The sequence below is a fragment of the Podarcis pityusensis genome, assembly GCF_964106645.2.
Source record: "Podarcis pityusensis genome assembly, chromosome: 13".
NCBI classification, from domain to species: domain Eukaryota; kingdom Metazoa; phylum Chordata; class Lepidosauria; order Squamata; family Lacertidae; genus Podarcis; species Podarcis pityusensis.
Genome location: NC_138038.1, coordinates 34,786,821 through 34,794,696, shown reverse-complemented (window position 1 = coordinate 34,794,696; position 7,876 = coordinate 34,786,821). Strand labels below are relative to the sequence as shown.

The 7,876-nt window shown below is 41.7% G+C and overlaps 1 long non-coding RNA gene across 1 annotated transcript; it reads right to left on the bottom strand.

Moving 5' to 3' along the window:
* Positions 1-2,157: 2,157 nt before the first annotated feature.
* On the bottom strand, positions 2,158-7,010 carry LOC308460239. Its single transcript, XR_013978517.1, has 3 exons — positions 6,933-7,010; positions 3,949-3,963; positions 2,158-2,324 (listed from the first exon to the last, which is right to left on the bottom strand). It is a non-coding gene; the product is annotated as an uncharacterized lncRNA (long non-coding RNA).
* Between the last annotated feature and the right edge of the window lie 866 nt (positions 7,011-7,876).

Below are 7,876 nucleotides of genomic sequence, written 5' to 3'. Positions count from 1 at the left end.
TAGTAATAAAGACACCCCACATAATAGAAATATCAGAAATAAGAAATAAAAGATATAATAGATGAAACAAAGCCAGTTCAAAAAAAAGAAGTTGACAAGCCTTTGGATTTTAGTTCTCCCCCTCTGTCCCCGGTTTAATTTCCCCCTGACCACCAAACCATGTTATCCGCCTGGAATTCTTACAATCCATAAATCGCCTATTTCCCCCAACTCCTTGCTGGCTCTTTTTTTTTTTTTTCCTTTCATAATTATTTTTTAAAACACTTAACTTCAGATCTTTAATAAAGCTCCCCCCATTGTTCTTTCCAAATTGTAGTCCAGTTTCCTCTTGTTCCGCTGCTGAAACGTTCTAATTCAGAAGCTTAGTAAGTCTGCAGGGATTCTTGTTATTCAGGAACAAAAACTTGCGTTCAGTCCCTTCCTTTCTTCAATAGAAAATTCTATTGTCTCCTTTAGCTGAACACCCTGTAGACAAAATATTATTTCCGTTTTGCAGCTTTCCCAGAAGATAACCAGTTCTGTAAAATTCCAATGGTATTTTTCCACTTACGACCATCTTTGTAATGTCCCAAAACTCCTCTAGGGGGATTGTTGTAACTTTGTTTTCTCTAGTCCAAAAGTCCGATTGTTATCCATATTTTCGCCATTTTGTATCCAAGTTTTAACAAGTTGTAACAAATTGTATCAAATTTAGCCAGCAAAGTTCTCATAATAAAATCCTCTCTACTTTCCGACTTTGACAGCTACTTTGACAGCTGTCAAAATCTCCGACTCTTTTCACCAGGCTCTCTCTTCAATCACCCCGGTTCCCGGGGGGGGGGGTTACGTTTCTTCTCCCTCAATTCGTCCTCCAGCACAGTTCTTATAATTCCCCATCGTGGAATTCTTAGTTTTTATCAGCAATACAAATCTTTTTGGACCTTGGTTTCCCCGTCCTTGTCTTGGAAGGTTTACAATAGGGGGGGGGACTGACTTCCTTTTTGGATCCCCCCCCGCTCGTGTCCAATTCAAAAAGAAATTCTTTTTTTTCCTCCTTTTAAACCCAGTTTCCAAATTACTCACGGGTTGTTGTTAAAAAGTCCGAATTTTCAATGGAAGAAGTCAGCGCTCTCCGCCGGATGGCATGCGGCTGCGCTCGGCAGGGATAGCAGAGGACTCAAAGCACCACGCTTCTCCCCGGCACCCGATCCGTAGCCTTTAAAAAGGCTCCTTCACGAGTCGGGAGGGCGCTGACGGTGCCAGCCGAGTCTCCATGTCCACGGCCCTCGTGGCCGTGGTTTTTAAGGGTCCCCGCATCGCCGGTGCGGTAGGACCCAGCCCCTGCCGAGCAGGCTCCCTCCGGAGCTCGGAGGGAGTCCGCCATTCGGCGATGGCGCCAACCCGCCAATTCGACAGCATTTTAGTGCCAATTTCTCCTAATATACACATATTTGAAAAAGCAATTTTCTGTAATAGAATGCATTTTTGTATGTTATTTTCACGAATGAATAACATTTATAGCAACACTTTATACTGGTATATGCATTTTAATACATCAGAGGAGATGCAGATTTCAACAGATGACTGTGCTTCAGTTCGCATCTTGTTCCAGAAAGTGCAAATTAGATAAATTTGACTTTAAATGTGTACTGACTCTCATTTTTCCTTCATCCCTAATATGTGTCTGTGTGTATCTTCCTATATATAATAGATGGAAGCAGGAAGAATAACCGTAGAAGGCTGGAACAAGAAAAGTTATTATAAATCCCACCAAAGGAATGGTTGTGTTAGTCCACTGCAGAAAAATCAACTAAGAGATTGGTGGCACCTTAAAGACTAACAAATTTATCACAAAAGTAATTTTTGCATCGTACTTGTGAATCCATGTGATTTGGTACCACTTGAATCAAAGCATAAGCTGTTGTGTGAGAGAGAACCCATTTCACATTACTATATTTTTGTTGTATCTTATGGCACAATACATTTGTTAACCTTGAAACTGCCACCACCAGATTCTTGCTGGTTGTCTTTATGGTAGATCACAAAACATTTAATTTGTAGGCACTCTGAAAGGAAAATGAGATTTTGATGTAGAGGTCAGGATGGATTTGTTTAAATCAAACCCTCGACTGAAAAAGCAAGTATATTTTTAGTTAAGATGGAATGGACATTGCCTTGATTACTAAACAGTCCATGGCCCTAATGCTTTTTAGACTAATCTGCAGCCTAAACCCTGATTTCAACACCATCCATTACAGGTTGTCTGGAAGTCTTGCTTCTCTGTTCATGGCATCCGTGAGTGACATGTGTCAGAAACAGGCGAACAAATCAGCGGCTGGGATGGTCTGTGGGTGAAAACACAGCAAGGCCATGGAACAGGTGTGGGAAGATGATAGATAGGCTCTGGACAATGTAGTGACCCTGGATTATGTGCAAAGGCTGGAGGGGATGGAGGAGAGAAAGGTGGAATGGAGGACTAAACTAGTTTTGCATTTGTCTCTCCTGGCCACCCGTTGCCCACTACTCAACCCCACCCCTCCTGAGCCGCCTGCCCCTACATGAACTCTGAAGGATGGTTTCCTGTGGATATTTATTTCTAGCCTTGAGCTCCTGGGAAAGCCCCGGAGGATGCTACTGCTGTCTTGTCAGGGACTTTACACCTGCTAGTGCTGCTACAAATGGGGTTGAAATACATTACATTTGCCTTAATTCAAGGACAAAGTAGATGTGATGATAGAAATCCCACAATCAAGTCTCCCCCTCCTTCTTTTTTAATAGGAAAAATGCAGCCACTATGGGAGCCAGCCAATTCAGATTAAGGCTGCAATGCTGGAGAGGGTTTTGTTTTTAACCTATTTACCTCCTGTGGCCTTTTTCTTCATTTAAATTCTCTCTCTTTCTTGTCCCATGAGGCCAATACCAGCTTGGGAGTGATAATTGCAACCAGGAAGAGAGGATGTAGGGATAGGGTTACTGGCCACTGCTTCCCAGCACTGTGGTCCAGATCTGAATCCTGCCCTTCTGTACCTGTATGTGCCATTTGAAATAGAATGTATGTGATCCCATCACAGATATCCCACCGTCTCATCAAAGTGCCTCTAGCCTAAACAACCTTAAGCCCAGATTTTCCTCTGAAGTTCAACAGTCTTCTCTAATTCGATCTGGACTTCCCAGCTCTGCTGTCTGGGACTGACTGGGACTGACTGGCTGCCTAGTTCAGTGTGATAACATAAGCTTTATTAATGGAACAATTTGCTTTTTGATATTGAATTGATATTATAGCATTGTTGTAGTAGTTTGTTCAGCTAGTTGATGTTCTATGGACTCCTAACTTTGTTTTGGTGTATAAGCTCAAGCCGTTGTTTCTCCATCATATTCTGGAATAAATTTAAGATGCATTCTGTTGAATCTAAATGAAAAGACCACCTGGTCTTTAAATATCTGTTGAACGTGCTTTAAATGTGGATCTGCCTTTAGCTGAAAACAACCCATTGTTTTTATTTTAAAATGTAAACCACATTGAAGTATTTTTTTAATGTGGAAAGGTGAAGTAAAGATAAAAATTTCTGAAGCAATTCTGCAACAGTTCTGCTAGACACCAAAGATGTCTCAGATCTCTCTCTCTCTTTCTGTGCCTCCTCTCTGGAATTAAAAGAAATTCAAAACTGCTGCTTCTCATTCTCCCCACCCCACCTACATTCTTTGCAGGTAAATTTCCCATTTTGGACAACATCCATAGCAATTCATAGTACCTCCAGTCTGTCACTATTTTGCAGGAGGTAATCTATGTGCATAACAGAACATTTAGCACATTTAAAGTGGATTAAAGTGCTCTGTTGCCTAGTATAGCAATTTTCCTTTTATGGACTGTTTTGGAAAGTAACAGGGAAATGCAATGAAAAGTGTAGGATGGATCAATGACTAATGCCAACACAAGCAAATCAGGATGAATGAAGGATTAATACTTACAGTTGTATAACTGCCCTGCAAACAAATAAGAATTAAGGTTCGGAAAATAGTATTGTGCAGCATTGTGCAAGCAAGTCAGGATGAATATTCAAGCAACTGGTAGTCTCAAGGGCCCTTAAGAGCCAGTAATGTCCTTTAAAAAACAGCAACAACCCTGACTCCTTTTAGGCAACACTACAGGCAAAAACAGCTTGTGTTTATTTGAATCATCAAAATGGTGGCAATCAGGAGAGCCAAGCTATGTTCTTCTTCACTAAGATTGATTAAGATAGAGAGGCAGCCTTCAGATAAAATTGGTAGCATAACAGTCTGCTCTGAACCACCATGGCCTTCTCATAGTTCTGCTGACGAGGACCGTCTGGAATCAGTTCTGCGAGGTAACATAAAACTGTCCTTTTGAAGAGGGGCAGCTTAGGGCCAAACTATATGTGTCACCATTCAGAGCATGGTTTAAGCTGGCAGCTTTCATTATGAAAGGAAAGGAGCTAGTTGGGCCCTGCTCTGGTACATGCTCCCAGTGAGGATCAGGACCCCGTGCTAGGTCACATCAGCACCATACATTTAAAGCACTCTTACACCCCTTTAATAGCCAGGGCTCCCCCCCCCAAAAAAGCTCTGGGAACTGTAGTTTGTTGAGGATGCTGAGAGTTGTTAGTAGACCTCTATTCCCCAGCACAGAGCTATAATTTCTAGGGTGGTATAACAACCAGTCCTTCACCCCAGGGAACTCTGGGAGTTGTATCTCTTGAGGGGACTAGGGGTCTCCTAACAGCAGCCTTGTGAAGCTACAGCTCCCAGGATTATTGGGGAGAAGCCATGATACTGCTTTAAATGTATGGTGCAGGTAATGGCCTAGTTTCCTGCCAAAAATTGCAACTGTTTGCTACATGTTTACCACATATAGCACTTTGGGGAACAAATAGCAATCCTGGTGAGTGATATTTTGTGGGAAACTGGACTAGGGCCCAATGGAGCTGCTTTATCAAAAGCATGAGAAATGTCACATGTCGTTTGTCCCCAAATATTAATTGTTACAAGGCCTTCTTGCTCTCAGCTCATGTGTATCGTTAATGCATGTAACAGAGAGTAGCATCGCTGTGGCGGACTCCCAGTCACATGCCTTCACTTCAACACCTGAAGTGATGTAGGGATTTGAGGTAAACTGTATGCTTCAGACATTGAAATGTTTGTGTGTGTGGATAGAGGGAGGGGATGGAGGCAAAGGCAGCTGGGACGATGCTTCACATACATGAACAATATCCGGCTTTTACCCTGAACTACTTGTGCAGCTAACAGAGAGGGCTGTTTCAGTACTTTATTTATTATATTTATACTCGTTCCTTCTTGTCTCACTAGAGATGAAATTCAATCCAGCTCATATTTAAAGCTACATCTGTCAAAGCTACACTTGCAGTTATCTGAATTTTGTGATGCAGTTCTCCAGCCAATTGTTTGTAAAAATCATGTATGAGGGGGAAGTGTGCCTTAAAATGGATACGTTTGTGAAAAGAACATATAAAGATGCATTATAACGGGAGAAATGGCCTGAAAAAACTGCACCATAGTCAAAGCAGCATGCAAAAATGGGTTTATTAGTAGAAATTTCATGTGGATTAAATCTCAAATTGTTGTAGCACTGAATTTCAGACTGGAAGAATGAGAAACTGAGAGAAACAAAACGAACAGAACCTTCCAGCCCTACCTAGGATGCTCTGACAGCATAAAACCTGGTGGAAACATATAAAAAATACAGTAATTAAAATTAGAGGGTTTTTAAAAATTTAAATTGCCTATATGTACCCTTCATGGATCACTGCCTTGTCTTTTTTTTTTAAATGATATTTATTAAAGTTTCAAAGAAAAAATTACATATATATTAAAAAAAGAAAAAGAAAAAGAAATAAAAAAGAAAAAAATACAAAATACAGAAAAAAGATAGAAAACATTTAAAAAAAAAAACAGCACATCGATCATTCCATAACTTACATTTCATTTCCTTACTTCCCTGACTTCCTCACACCTCCCTTTTTTGTATTCCAGTTCTATTAGTTAATTCAGCAATTCCTTTCCCTCTTTGTCTTAATCCTTTAACTTAACATATTATAACTTTAAATTCTCATCTGTTAACAATCCATTTGTACATACACCTTTATAACATTGCTGCTAAGACCACTTAATTTCATTCTGGCATCATTCTAACATTCATTAATTTTGCAATGTTTCTGTAAATAGTCTTTAAATTTCTTCCAATCTTCTTCCATGGATCACTGCCTTGTCATGGCAAAGGGGCTTGAATAACTTCAAGAAGCTATGAGCTGTGCTGTGCAGGGCCACCCAAGATGGACAGGTCATAGCCAAGAGTTTAGACTAAATTTGATCCACCTGGAGAAAGAGCTGGCAAACCACTCCAGTATTTTGCCAAGAAAACTCCATGGACATAGAAAAGGAGAAGCTTTGAGAAGAAAGTGAGAGTTTCCAAGGCATGCTCTTGTTCATGGGGTCACGGAGAGTCGAACACGATTAAGACAACTAAATAACAAACAAAAATATGTACCTATCGTCTGCCAAAGGCATGGGCAAATAAAAATATTCAAATCCTGCCAGAGCATGGCCAGGGAAGAGGACTTTTTGATCTCTCCCAGGAGTGTGTTCCAAGGTCAGGGAGCCACCAAGGGGGAAGCCCTTTCTCAGGGCTGTACCCTCCTTGCCAAACACAACTGTGATCCTTGAAGAAGGGCCTCTCCCCCTCTGGTCGTAAATTGCACGTTGGGGCATATGCAGAAAGGTCTGCCATCAAATCTCCTTCCCATGAAAGTCCTGAAGCTTGTGCTTGCCCTTATAAGGAGGAAGTCGTGTGTGAAATGGAACTACACACAGATCTGGTTACATGTCTCCTCGAGAAACTCTGCTATTACGAGGCGATGGACAAATGCACATAATAAATACAGGGGGATCCCTGCAATTCCGGCTGACACAATACTCACGATAATCATATGTAAATGTTCATGTGTGCCTCCTGGTCTCACTCACGTAATGGCAAGAAGACAGGATGGGAAAAACCTGGAATGGGTTACAAATCAGGAATGCGATTAACAATGATGCTAAGTATTTTAGAGAGAAGGCCCCTAGGCAAGCAAGGCTCCTTGGCAGTAGTTCAAATATCTGGTGCTTCCCAATGTGGAAAGTGCCCAGCTCGCTCCCGGCAAGGGACTTCTTGGAAATTTCCTGCCATTTAGGAACGTGGTATCTCTTTTTGCAAGATGGGAAAGTGGTGGCCAAGTTCCTGGCCAGAGGCAGAACGGGCAATATTGTAATGGGTGGGTCAGCTGGTCTGGCTGACATCCTAAGGATTCCGCCCACAGGCACTGTGACTCTGGTTGTAAAAAGAAACTGCTAGAGTAGTAGATCTCCTCGCTTCCAGACCACCTGTTTATTGACTATTCAAGCTGATTTGTTTGCAGAAAGTTTGTGGGGAGTTAGGCAACACTAGCTGTGGAGCAAACATTTATGCTGATTTGTTTGCAAGGATGTTATACAACAGTGCTTCAAGCAATTGCTTTCCAGTGCCTTTTCATGTCACTTTCCCTATCTGTGGGGTGTTTTTTTGGAGGGGGGGTTTGAAGAGAAGATTTGTGTCACAAGAGCTTCAGATCAACAACAACCTGAATTTGCCAGTATGTGACTGAATCACACCTCTGAATGGTAACAGAATCATAGAATTGTAGAGCTGGAAGGGCTGCAAGGGTCATCTAGTCCAACCCCCTGCAATGAAGGAATCTTTCACCTAATGTGGGGCTTGAACCCACAACCCTGAGATTAAGAGTCTCATGCTCTACCAGTCTGGAAATGCCTGGGTGAAACTTGGACAAGTTTAGCCCAGCAGATTCCCTTTCATTGAGCATATTGGCACTAGTGTGCCTTTGCATAA